The 12,625-nt window shown below is 36.6% G+C and overlaps 1 protein-coding gene across 3 annotated transcripts in view; it reads left to right on the top strand.

Moving 5' to 3' along the window:
- Positions 1–12,625, top strand: part of ROCK2 (Rho associated coiled-coil containing protein kinase 2) — a 111,607-nt gene that overhangs the window by 36,741 nt on the left and 62,241 nt on the right. The window lies entirely within an intron of this gene.

Genomic DNA, 12,625 nt, shown 5'->3' with positions numbered 1-12,625 from the left:
TAGTGCATATGTGTAGTTCTGTGTCATTTTATTCCCTGTGCACCTCCGTACTCTATAGCATCTACAGTCATAGTTTTCCTGCTCTAGTCGTGGAGTCAGCCGTTTCTTCAAGGAGCCTTTTGGTGGAGAATAGTGTTTCAAAATCGCAGTGTGGGTGCCGGTGGGTTCACTGCTGTTGGAGTGCCTTTGCACCCAGACCCTTTCAGTTCTCCAGTTAAGAAGTCAGGACTTTAGCTGAGAATGAGATTGGGAGAGCTGATGTTGAAGGTTTGTGAAGAGAAGGGAAAAAATTGAAAGTATCCAGGAGGAGAGAGGAAAAATTTGTAATCAACCTGGGAGGGAAATGGGAGAGAAAATGGACCAGGGAAATAGTCTAGGATTGCCAGTAAGCTGAGAGCCACTTGAGCATGGTTGTTTGCTCTTCTTGTTTTTCTGGGTTGGTGTTTTTTTTTGAGTCTTTGTATTCTTTTTTAATATATTTTATTGATTATGCTATTACAGTTGTCCCATTTCCCCCTTCACTCCCCTCCACCCTGCACATCCTCTCCCACCCACATTCCCCTCCTTTAGTTCATGTCCATGCATCATAGTTTCCTTAGCTCCTACATTTCCCATACTATTTTTGCCCTCCTCCTGTCTATTTTCTACCTACCATCTATGCTATGTATTCTCTGTACCTTTTCCCCCTCTCTCCTCCTCCCACCCCCCTGTTGCTAACCCTCCATGTGATCTCCATTTCTGTGGTTCTGTTCCTGTTCTAGTTGTTTGTTTAGTTTCTTTTGGTTTTTGTTTTAGGTGTGGTTGTTAATAATTGTGAGTTTGCTGTCATTTTACTATACATGTTTTTTATCTTCTTTTTCTTAGATAAGTCCCTTTAACATTTCATAAAATAAAGGTTTGGTGATGATGAACTTTAACTTGACCTTATCTGAGAAGTACTTTATCTGGCCTTCCATTCCAAATGAAAGCTTTGCTGGAAACAATGTTGGCTGTAGGTCCTTGGCTTTCCTGACTTGGGATACTTCTTTCCAGCCCCTTCTTGCCTGCAAGGTCTCTTTTGAGAAATCAGCTGACAGTCTGATGGGAACTCCTTTGTAGGTGACTGTCTCCTTATCTCTTGCTGCTTCTAGGATTCTCTCCTTCATTTTTACTTTGGGTAATGTAATTATGATGTGCCTTGGTGTTCCTTCTTGGATCCAACTTCTTTGGGACTCTCTGAGCTTCCTGGACTTCCTGGAAGTCCATTTCCTTTGCCAGAATGGGAAAGTTCTCCTTTATTATTTGTTCAAATAACTTTTCCACTTGTTGCTCTTCCTCTTCTCCTTCTGGTATCCCTATAATTCAGCTGTTGGATCATTTAAAGATGTCCTGGAGGTTCCTAAGCCTCTCCTCATTTTTTTGAATTCTTATTTCTTCATTCTTTTCTGGTTGTATGTTTCTTCCTTTTGGTCCACTCCATTGATGTGAGACCCAGCTTTCATTCCATCACTATTGGTTCCCTGTGCATTTTTCTTCATTCACTTATTGTATGTGAATTTTTCATCTAATTTTCATTTTTTCATCTAATTTACAACCAAAATCAACCAACTCTGTGAGCATCCTGATCACCAGTGCTTTGAATTGTGCATCTGATAGGTTGGCTATCTCTTGGTCACTTAAAAGTACTGATTGCGGAGCTTTCAAATCTGTTTGAGCCTTTTTTTTTTTTTTTTCCTTTCCCACTTTGGTCTGGTTGCGCTTGTTACGTATGAGGGGCGGAACCCTAGGTGTTCACCAGGGTGGGGCACCCCAGTCGCTGGGTTGCGATGTTGTATGTGGGGGTGGAGTCCAAGAAGGAACAATGGTGCTTGCTCTGTTCTCTGTCAGACCTCAGTCCCTTCTGTTGTTCCCTCGAGCAAACTGGGCCTCTCTGGTGCCAATTCTCATGTGGGTGGACTTTCCAAGGACCTCTCCTGTAAGGCTAGGAGTCTCTCCCTGTGCCTCAACCCCCACAGGTGTTTTCAATCAGTGCCCCAAGGCTCTATTTCCCAGTGCTGGGATCCTGGGTTGTGCACAGTACCTTGCTTCACAGTCACTGCCTTGCTGGGTCTGCCTGTTGCCACCCCTCGGCCGGGGTCTGCCAGTGCCGCTTGCATGCTCAGGGTCTACCCGCTGTGGTCTTGTGCACCCCAGATGCCTTATGCACCCAGTCCCACAACCGGTGCCTGGCTGCCTGACTCTGCCCCTCCTACTGGTCTGGATGAACATGTGTATTTTAACTTCTTGGTTGTCCAACTTCCATTCAGATCAATTTTCTGTCAGTTCTGGTTGTTATTCTGTTTCTAAATTGTTGTTGTCCCTATCTTGGTTGTGCGAGGAGGCACAGCGCCTCCACCTATGCCTACATCTTGCCCGGAAGTCTGTTTGCTCTTCTTAAGGTCTAGGAGATAGAAGTGCTGAGTAAAAAGAATTGGATTTAGCTAGTGCAGTGGTTTTTCTAGGAGAGTATGATTAAGTGGCAGGAAGCAAGAGGGTAAGTGCAGGACAATGACTGGTATGATTGACAAGAATCTAAGTACATAAAGAGTCAATACAAGTGTGGAGAGGGTAAAAGACAGTAGAAAATGATAGTGTCTGGATCGAAGGGCCCTGGTGAATCAAAAATATTTTGGAATCCAGGTATTAGCTGGAAAGATAAGAGGGTAGAGGGTAAGTAGGATGTCTAAAACTGAGATTATGGAGGTATTGTAATTATTGGTGGTGATAAGATTAAGGAGACCATAGGAGTGAGTGCCTTCAATATTAGATATTAGATATCACTGTTCTCTGCCTTCTACAAATCATATGTTCTGCTTGCCTCCTTCCCGGGAATTCTCTGGAGTCCAGATAAATGTTGCTTTTGCTCAAAACTTGAATTTTTATTGTGATCTTTATAGGAGTTTAAAATAGGATATGTTTCAGTAGAGATATGGAGACTTATAGATAATGTTGGGCTAGCCAAAAAGTCCATTAATTTTTTTCCATATGATGGCACTAGTGCTTAGTTGTCTTTAATTTCATTTGAAACAATTTTGTTAGATTGTGTTGTGACAGCTGTCATATCTGTGCATTCTTTAAAAAACTTATCAAAATTGGTGAATTTTTGTGCAGCCATTTTAATATTGAAGGTGGAAGAAGAAACATTTTTGGCATGTTATGCTTTATTATTTCAAGAAAGGTAAAAACACAGCTGAAATGCAAAAAAAGACTTGTGCAGTGTATGGAAAAGGTGCTGTGACTGATCAAACATGTCAAAAGTGGTTTGCAAAGTTTCTTGGTACTTTTGACATTTTGGCCAAATAATTCTTTGCCATGGCATTGTCTTACGCGCTGGAAGATGTTTAGCAGCACCCCTGGCCTCTACCCATTAGGAGTCCATAGTGGAAGACAGCTGACATACTCTAAATATCCAAATCAATAAAATTAACAGTGAAAATGAAAAGTGTGGAAAAAACTAAACAGACTTTTTGGCCAACCCAATACATGAGTATTTTTTAAGTATAAATTTATTAAGGTGTGTTCTCTAGTACTTTAGATCTTGTTCACTTAGTGTTTACTATATTTTATTTTGAGTTACAAAGTAGCATCACAAAAATGTTAGAATTCAGGAAAAGAAAAGAATAAAACCTTGTAATTCACCATGCTATCACAATTACTGTATTTACTTTGCTACATTTTCATTCAGTAATTTTCATATGCATACTTCCTTTAACTAGAATGATCACACATTCAATTTTATATAATGTACTTTTAAAAATATCAGTATTTTATGTTGCATAGTCTTTTGAACCACTATTTTGAAACCTTTATTTTACTTTTTAATTTTTTATTACAGTTGACATACTGGTTTCAGGTATACAGCATAGTGGTTAGACAGTCATGTAATTCACGAAGTGATCCTCCTGGGAAGTCTAGTACCTAGCTGGCGTCATACATAGTTATTAAAATACCGTTGACTATAATCTCTACACTGTACTATAACCATCGATTTTAATGATTTTTTTATTTTTTAAAAGATTTTACTTATTTATTTTCAGAGAGAGGGGAAGGGAGGGAGAAAAAGAGGGAGAGAAATATCAATGTGTGGTTGCCTCTCACATGCCCCACATTGGGGACCTACCTGGCCTACCACCCAGGCATGTGCCCGGACTGGGAATCGAACCGATGACCCTTTGCTTCTCAGGCCAGCACTCAATCCATTGAGCCACACCAGCCAGGATTGATTTCTTAATATAGCTCTAATAAACTTTGGTAAAATTCACTTTGTTTTTCTGTTCAAGACTTTTAGGTTTGAATTCAAGACTTTGAATTTTTACTATTGTAAATAATGTTGCTTGGAATGCTTATGTGTTGTATGCAATGTCTCCCAGATTTTAATCAGCTGAAATAAAATTTTAAGCTATATAAAATTGAAGATTAAAAACTACTTGGGAATAAAAGAGTGTTTAAAGTTGATTACAATATAAACACATTCATAACAAAAGGAGGTAATAGCAACTAGTACTTTTCAGACTTTTATTTCATTTGGCTTCATAAACAGTACTTCATTATTTGTCAGATTAGCTGTGTGATATAGATGTTATGAATGAAATTTCTTAAAGTAAAATAGTTTTCTTTATGGAACACAGTACATTAATGAGGAGATGTTTTTTGGTTCCATCTGTTAGTAATCAAAGACATGCCGATAGGTTTGGATGTTAAAGTGAAATGTAAAACACCTTTGAACACTACATCTCTTGAATTATTTAATCCATAAGTGCAAAGTTTATATTTAGGTAATACTGAAAATAGTAGAAATAATAATATCCAAAATTTATTGAGTGGTTTATGAATAGGGACTTTTTGGAGATAAAGCTGAAATTTAACTTCATAACTTGTGGGAAAATGATTTTCTGTGTTTAGGTTCTTGGTGGGTGGAAACCATATGGGCAGACTTCTAGTTAAAAAAGAGAAGGTTCTGTTGGTTTAATTAACTGGACAGTTGGCTGGAAACAGGTTTAGAGGACTGTTTTTTTTGTCATTGAGTGGAACTGTAGCCAAGTTGTTTTACCTTCTGTGAACAAAGCACTAGTAAACAAAGCTTTTTATCTGTTTGTTTTACTTTCAAAATTTAAAAAATTTTGGAATAGGTCTGTTGTCAAAGTGGCTTCTCCTCCCTACCTGGGAAAGATAGTAAACAAACGTTGCTTTGAGTTGTCGGTCCTCATCGTCTCCAACACCCTCAGTTACTGGATAGACTTTGCAGTAAAAGCCGTTTTTTCTTTTTTTTCCCACTCCTTTAGGCTCCAAATGCCCATCAAGTGTAGGTTGTTCTGCTTTTAGATGCCTTTACTTTCCTTTTAAGCAATCCAGTCTTCCCTGAGTGCCTTTCCGATGGAGCACACAATACAAACAGACCTTGCCACCAGTGTATGTAGAATATTGCTTTTGAACACTTGCCTTAAGAAAAGGATGCTGGTGAACTACATTATTATTGTAATATCAAGATACTGAGGCCATGTAATTTTATTAATTTGTCTTTTTTTAAAGGATTTTATTTTTAGAGAGGGGGAAGGGAAGGAGAAAGAGAGGGAGTGAAACATCAGTGTGTGGTTGCTACTCACGTGGCCCCCACTGGGGACCTGGCCTGCAACCCAGGCATGTGTCCCTGACTGGGAATCGAACTAGTGACCCTCCGGTTCGCAGGCTAGTGCTCAATCCACTGAGCTATACTAGTCAGGGCTAATTTGCTTTTTATATGTACTACTAGTGCAGAATAGGAGAACAAGTAATACCAGCATTTTTCCCCTTGTATATATTTGTTATATCCTAATGAGCAGTTTTTTTGTCCCAAAGTTTATGTATGATACTTAATTTTGTGAGTTACAAATATGAAAAGCATCTTTTAAAAGTCTGATTTGTTCGTAATCAGTATTAGAATAGTAACTCTAATTTTATCTTCAGTAGTTTTTCAATTGAATACCAGTGTTACATCAAAAATATGATTCAGACAGATATATTAATTTTTCTGATAGTTTATAATGGGGACGCGTTTAAGTTGCTGATTTTCTATTTTATTCCGTAGGGAATAATAAAATGTACTTTTTCTGAGGAGGAAAACTTTGTTTTTAGAGGAAAAGATACCATTGTTGATTTATAAAACAAAGTCCAGTAATATAAGTATAACTTGGCTTAATTTGGTTCATGTGTTTCTGAGCAACATAATACATTGTGAATAGTACTTTCATTCGTATCTTCCCATTGACTTAATATTTTTAGAAAAAAATTAGAACCTACTTAAGATATTTAAAATAATAGTAAGTAGTTGAAGCAGCATTGGGCTCAGTCCCAACCTTGCTACTTCCTAGCTGTGCAGTTCTGGGAAATTAAGTTATCTAGGCATAATGTTTTTAAATGAAAAAATGATGATAATATCTCTTCCACAATCTGCTTGGAGAATTAAATGATTAATTTTAACTTAATGAAACTTAAATGTTATACCAAGTGTTTGGCATAGTTTCTGGTATCCAAGCACTCTATGAATAGCAGCTATTTTATTATTATTGTCAGAGCAAGTACTATCACCATTACTACTGTTACTAACTTTACACTTAAATATTTGACTAATTCTTCTAAAACATTAATCAAATTAATATTGTGATTCTTTGCACATTCCTTTAAAATTAAAATACACCAGAGAGAATTTTTTAAACATGCAGTACCTATTTATTTAGTCAGGGGCACTGACATCTTTTCCTTTACATTGTCAAATTAAAAAATGGCAATGTCCAGTACAATGATAGCTGTCTGGTGTGCATGAGTCAAAATGATACCTATTTTTTGGGCCAGGTTGGCAAAAAAAAAAAAAAAGACATTTTTTGTGCCACAGAATTTTAGTAGCTTGTGTGCTATGAGATGAAAAAGATGGAAAATCACTGAAATACACTAGTTAATAACTTTAATTACAGAGATTTCAGTCTCTTCTTAGGACTGGGTCTGGGGTGAAGCCTGTGAGGCACTTGTCTTGGGCACAACACTTAAGGGATGTAAAATATCACCATTAACTATGATTAATATTTCATCAAAATGCAAAAATCCAGGAACAAAACACAAAAATCAAGGTTTTACATGAAGGCAAGAGCTGGAAGAGTGTGGGCCAAGCCGTGCTTGTGAGCGAGGCCAAAGGGCGAATGGGTGAAATGGGTCTTGTCTGGCCGGTGCTGAGCCACATGGGAACCTGAGGCAAAGGTCACAATACCACTCCTGTTGCTTTTCTGTGCTTGACTATATACAGCCAGTTTTATACGAGACAACAGCTCGCCAGAAGGATTTTATAGGCTATTATATCCGTTTTACAAATTAGGGCTCTAGAGATCAGGAGCCTGTTCAAAGACATACAGACTTTAGAGAGGCTTGAAATCAGTGTGAATGGTATTCCTTGTTTAAGGAGGGTCCCCACAATCCAGAGTTCAGGGTTTAAGCGAATTTTTGATATAATTATCCTTTTATGAAATAGTCTGAGATATGAATGTTATTCTCTTAGATACCTGTTACTTCATTAATGTACCACCTATTACTGTTTTGAGGCAGTAGGGAGCTACCAGCTGATTTTATTGTAGCTATAGGTAGCTAAAGATTCGTTTAAGCAAACAGGAAAACTGTTCTTTTTCTTCGCTAAATTAGATATTCAAACTTAATAAATTAACTTAATGAAGTTAATCCATGTTCACAAAACACGTGCAAGACACTTGCACCCAGTCATATAATTTGGCTGACATTTTAGATTAATGTAATTAAAAGGCTATATTGTAAAATAAACATAAGGATTTATGCAACTGATATTGATAAATGATAGATCAATTAATATGATTTCACTATTTTCAGGTGAAATAGTGTACTATAAAAATAAAATGGAATATACTTAAGATTAATAAGCTGTTCTGTGTGCATATAGGATGGCTTAAAATTTGTATTTGGTTTGCTAATGATGCATTTGTTTGGTCCTATATTTTTAGTTTTGTATTTGTAGTTATAGTTGTAATAATAGGAGGAGATGTATTACAAATTCATTTAAATAACATTCCCTGGTCACTTATCTGTACATCAGATGTTCAGTATTCTATTGAGGAAGAACTTTAAAGTACAAACATCTCATAAAATTCTAAATCTGTCACTTGTAAACTGTGTTGGCTTGGGCAAGTGTTTGAGCCTCCATTTCTGTGCCTGCTGATGTGGGTATGATGGTACGGGTGCCTGGCCTGTACCTTGTCCTAAGGATTAAAACATTGACTGCACGTAAAGTGGTTTGCACAGCACGTGGCACAAAGTCGTCAAGAAAAATTCTTACTGTTAATAGTAAATACTGTACTGACTGAATAATTTAGTTACAGCTTTTGGTAGATAGACTATGAAGTGTAAGATATTACATAATTTATGTTGAAGAATTTAAGTTGAAGGTTAGATTATTTAGGATCTGGGAATGTGAACTCACAGCAACTTCTGAAAGGAAGTTTTTGTTTTGTGTTTAAAATGAAAGTACAGCAGTTACAGTAAAACAGAACTATGCAGAAGGTGGTGAACATTGATTTGGAAATATCAAGTTTATAATCTGAATAGCTGTTAAAAAGTTACTGATGACCTTGAAGTGGCTAAATTCTTAGTCTTGATTTACTTAACACTCATGTTGACTTTGTGGATTGTTCTCTGCCCTCCTCACTTGGCGTCCAAGATACCACAGCGGTCTTGACGTTCCTTCTCCCGTGCTGGTGCCTTCGCAGTCCCCTCTGCTTCCCAGTCTCTCAGTACTGGTGTGTCCCAGGCCCCGTCCTCGGTTCTTTTTGTTTCTCTCCACCTTGCTCTGTAATGGTCTTACCCAGTTTTATGGCTTTCAATACTAGTCATATGCCGACAACTCGTAACTAGAACATTTTCAGCTAAAGGATAATTTGTCCTGCAGTTAACAATTGAAATTCCTACAAGGTATTCTCCATCATTGTGCTTATCACTTTAGACATTCTAGGTTGGTGAAGGCTTTCCAACCTGCTTCCTTTTTTGGGGGGATGCATTTTATTTAGATATTTAAAAACAATTATATATTTAGAAGCAGTTTATAATGCAAGTGAATTCAAGTCCACTACTTCATTCCTTCTTAACTAAAGTATAAAAGGTTCTGTGTTCAGGAAATTTTAGGGAAATAAGCCATTTTATGTATATTTTTTCCACCATAGTAATTGTAATGGGGGAAATTGGGTGTTGGCTTGTACCAGTTTATTCAGAAAGACAGTAAGATAACACACTTTCCTCTCTGCCTTCCTCCTTTGCCAACTTTTCCCACACAGACAACTCAAGTTCTGGTGTTGGAGCTGATTCACATTTCTCTGCTGGTAGTATTGAAGATGTCAGAATCTAATAGCTGGGCAAGCTCTGGGGGGTTAGCTCAAGATTCATTTGAAAGCTGTGTCTGACTCACCTAGTTAGGTAGTTTCATGTAAAACTTGGGCAGTAGAAATTTTGTCACTGTCTTAGGAACTGTGATTTTCACTCCAGCTGTTTTCCCAGTAATTGGTCTGATTCTGGTCCCCTTTGAATTATCAGTCATTGGTATGACTGCTTTCTGCCTTGAAATCTAGTAGATCTTTGTGACTTATCTTTTACTTGCTGCTTGTCATTATTCTTTCTGGTCCTTGAATATTTTGTGGTGGTGGTGTTTTGTTTTGTTTTGTTTTGTTTCAGTGGGACTATGACTTTTAAGGGTTTTCCTGCCATTTCTCTGCAGTTGGAAATGGGGGAAATGATAGTGCTAATTTTCTTCATTGCTTTGAAGTTTTGGTTGTACACTTTTATTCAATGTGAGTTTTAGTCTTTAAAGATGTTTTTCTTTATCTCAGTTTTAGTGATCACTTTCACAGACACTGAAAAAACAATCTAACTGTTTAAGGTTCATATGAAATTGCATGATGTGGAAGGCCACAGATAAAGGCTTTCAGTCAAGTGCTGAGCTAACCCAGAAACTGGATTTTGGTATTAATTTAATGTACTAAAAATATCAGTATCCTTAAATAACTCAATTTATTTCTTAAAGGGATATTAAATAGAATACATTTAAAATGTAAATTTACATAAAATTTTATGTACATAAAATTATATAAAACCTCAAGTATATTTCTATAAGTTTACAATTACATATTATTCTCTACAGTTTCTTCTAATATCTTATTAGCAGATTGAAGTACCATAGTCCATTCAAAAATAAATACTACATAAAAATAAAATGGTACACAAATGAAATAGTATTTGTTCTTTAAAACATGGTTTAAAAAACCAAAATGGTATTATTGTTTAGTTGAGCAACTACTCAAATATTTCAACTGCTGAGAAAGCACTCTGAATGTACACTAGTAGGGGATGTTATGGGAAATATTTATAAACCATCTCCAGATTTTTTCCCATCTATTTGTGACAACTTGGGGAGGGTATGGGGGTAAGCAAGGATTCAATCCTTTTACTGATGTTGTCAAGCTGTAGTTTTGTTTCTAAGAAAGATTTCTTTTGTCTTCACTATGTGTGGGTGGAGATTTTAATGCACTTTATCATTTCAGTATGAAATGTTTATATTCTATTTGTTTGGGAAGTCTGAACTAGAGGAAGATATTAATTCTTGTAATAATAGAAGCTTAAAGCCTTATCATTTAAATTTTTTTTTCTTCCCTTTGGAGGTTAATGGTATAAAACAATGCTTTCCACATGAAAGCACCTGTCTGTGATTTGAAATTTTAATACAGAGTATAAATATAGACATACCTAAAAATATCAGTGATTCAGATTTTACATTTTAAACTTAAAAAAATTTAATAGCCTAGTATGATAAAATGCTGAAATCTTTGAAAAGCAGTTCCGCTGTCCTGGAGACGGAATTGTTCTCATGGGGTGGCTAGTCTCAAAGTGAATTTAGCAGTCTCAACTTGACTGGAGGTTGGATATTTATTATTTTTAATCTATTCTTTTTCTTTTAGTTAAGGAGAATCTAGATTGTTTTGTGTGTCTATATTGATATCAGTGGGATAACAATTATTTTAATTGCAATTGAAAATGTTTATAGCCTACTCTTAGCATCTCTGCCATTTTGTTATTAAAGAATATTTTCATAAGCCAGACGGTGAAAGACAAATACCATATGATCTCACCTATAAGTGGAACTAATCAACAAAACAAACCAGCAAGCAAAATATGACCAGAGACATGGAAATAAAGAACAAACTGACAGTAACCAGAGGGGAGAAGGGAGGAGGGTAATGGGGGAAACAAGGGGAAGGGTCATCAAGGAACATGTATAAAGGACCCATGGATAAAGCCAAAGAGGGGTAGGATTGAGGGTTGGACAGGGCGAAGTGTGGGAGGAAAATGGAGACAACAGTACTTGAAAAACAATTAAAAAAAAAAAGAAAAAGGAAACAAAAGTATGTTTTCATAAAGTACTGAGATTTTTAAAATAATGAAAAATTTTAAAATATAACTGAATGGTAAAGTATAGTACCCAAAAGGTCTCTTTATTGCTGTTTTGTCTTCATCAGTCCTCCAGTTAGTCTCCTGCCTTCCAAGTTAGCTGAATCCTCCAGCTCCCTCCCTTCCTTTCTGCCGTTGTCTGCAACCCTCTGGCTTCTTTACCCTTACAAGATAGTAGTTCCCTTTGGTTTTAATGGTCATTGGGACTAGGGGGATGGGTTATGTCTATACGGCAGAAAGATTGAAGATTTAGGGTACTAGCTCCTTGTCCTTTCCTAATACCATGACCTTGGGCAAGTCTTAAGTCACTTAATCTGAGCCCTTGTTTGTTTGTTTAAAATATTTTATTTGTTTATTTTTAGAGAGGGAAGGGACGGAGATAGAGAGAAACATCAATGTGCAGTTGCTGGGGGTCATGGCCTACAACCCAGGAATGTACCCTGACTGGGAATCGAACCTGCAACATTTTGGTTCGCAGCCCACGCTCAATCCACTGAGCTACGCCAGCCAGGGATTTTTAAAATGAGTCCTGAGCCCTCCTCAGGATAAAATATACTTGGGGATGAGACAGTATATAAGATAGTGTTTTAGAAATACGGCTTCCTACATAAGCATATCTAATTTGAGAGTTTGTTTCTTAGTTTTTTTTTTCACACCCACCAAATTATATGTAGATAGTTTTTCCTATTTTGATTTTAAATTTAATGCATTCTTGTAGAAAGCCTGGAAAATATAGAAAACTTAAAGAAGAAAGTAGAAATCAGAACAATATATCATCCTGTTTTCATGTTTTTAGGGGAAATGAAATTTTGAGGCTAAAGTTCCCTGAAGGTAAGGATAGTTAGTGTCTTATTTATTTTTGGATTTTCTATTCTTTGTACTAGGCACAAAGTTAATGATTGTTGAGTGAATGGCAACTCCCTTAGTCTGGGTGTATTTTTTAAAGTCAGAAGTTTGTTGAATTTTTAACTGGACATTTGAAGAGAGAAAAGACATCTAACCCCCCAAAATAATAGTGGAGGCATATTTCAAAAATGACTTTTTCTGTTGGCTAAAAGAACAAAGGAAAACATGGTAGGGTCAGTCTTAATGTCCTCTGACAGAGACAGGAAACCAGTTAAAGGTG

Source organism: Phyllostomus discolor, chromosome 6 (genome assembly GCF_004126475.2).
Source record: "Phyllostomus discolor isolate MPI-MPIP mPhyDis1 chromosome 6, mPhyDis1.pri.v3, whole genome shotgun sequence".
In the NCBI taxonomy this organism is placed as follows: domain Eukaryota; kingdom Metazoa; phylum Chordata; class Mammalia; order Chiroptera; family Phyllostomidae; genus Phyllostomus; species Phyllostomus discolor.
This window is presented reverse-complemented; position numbering and strand designations above follow the sequence as displayed.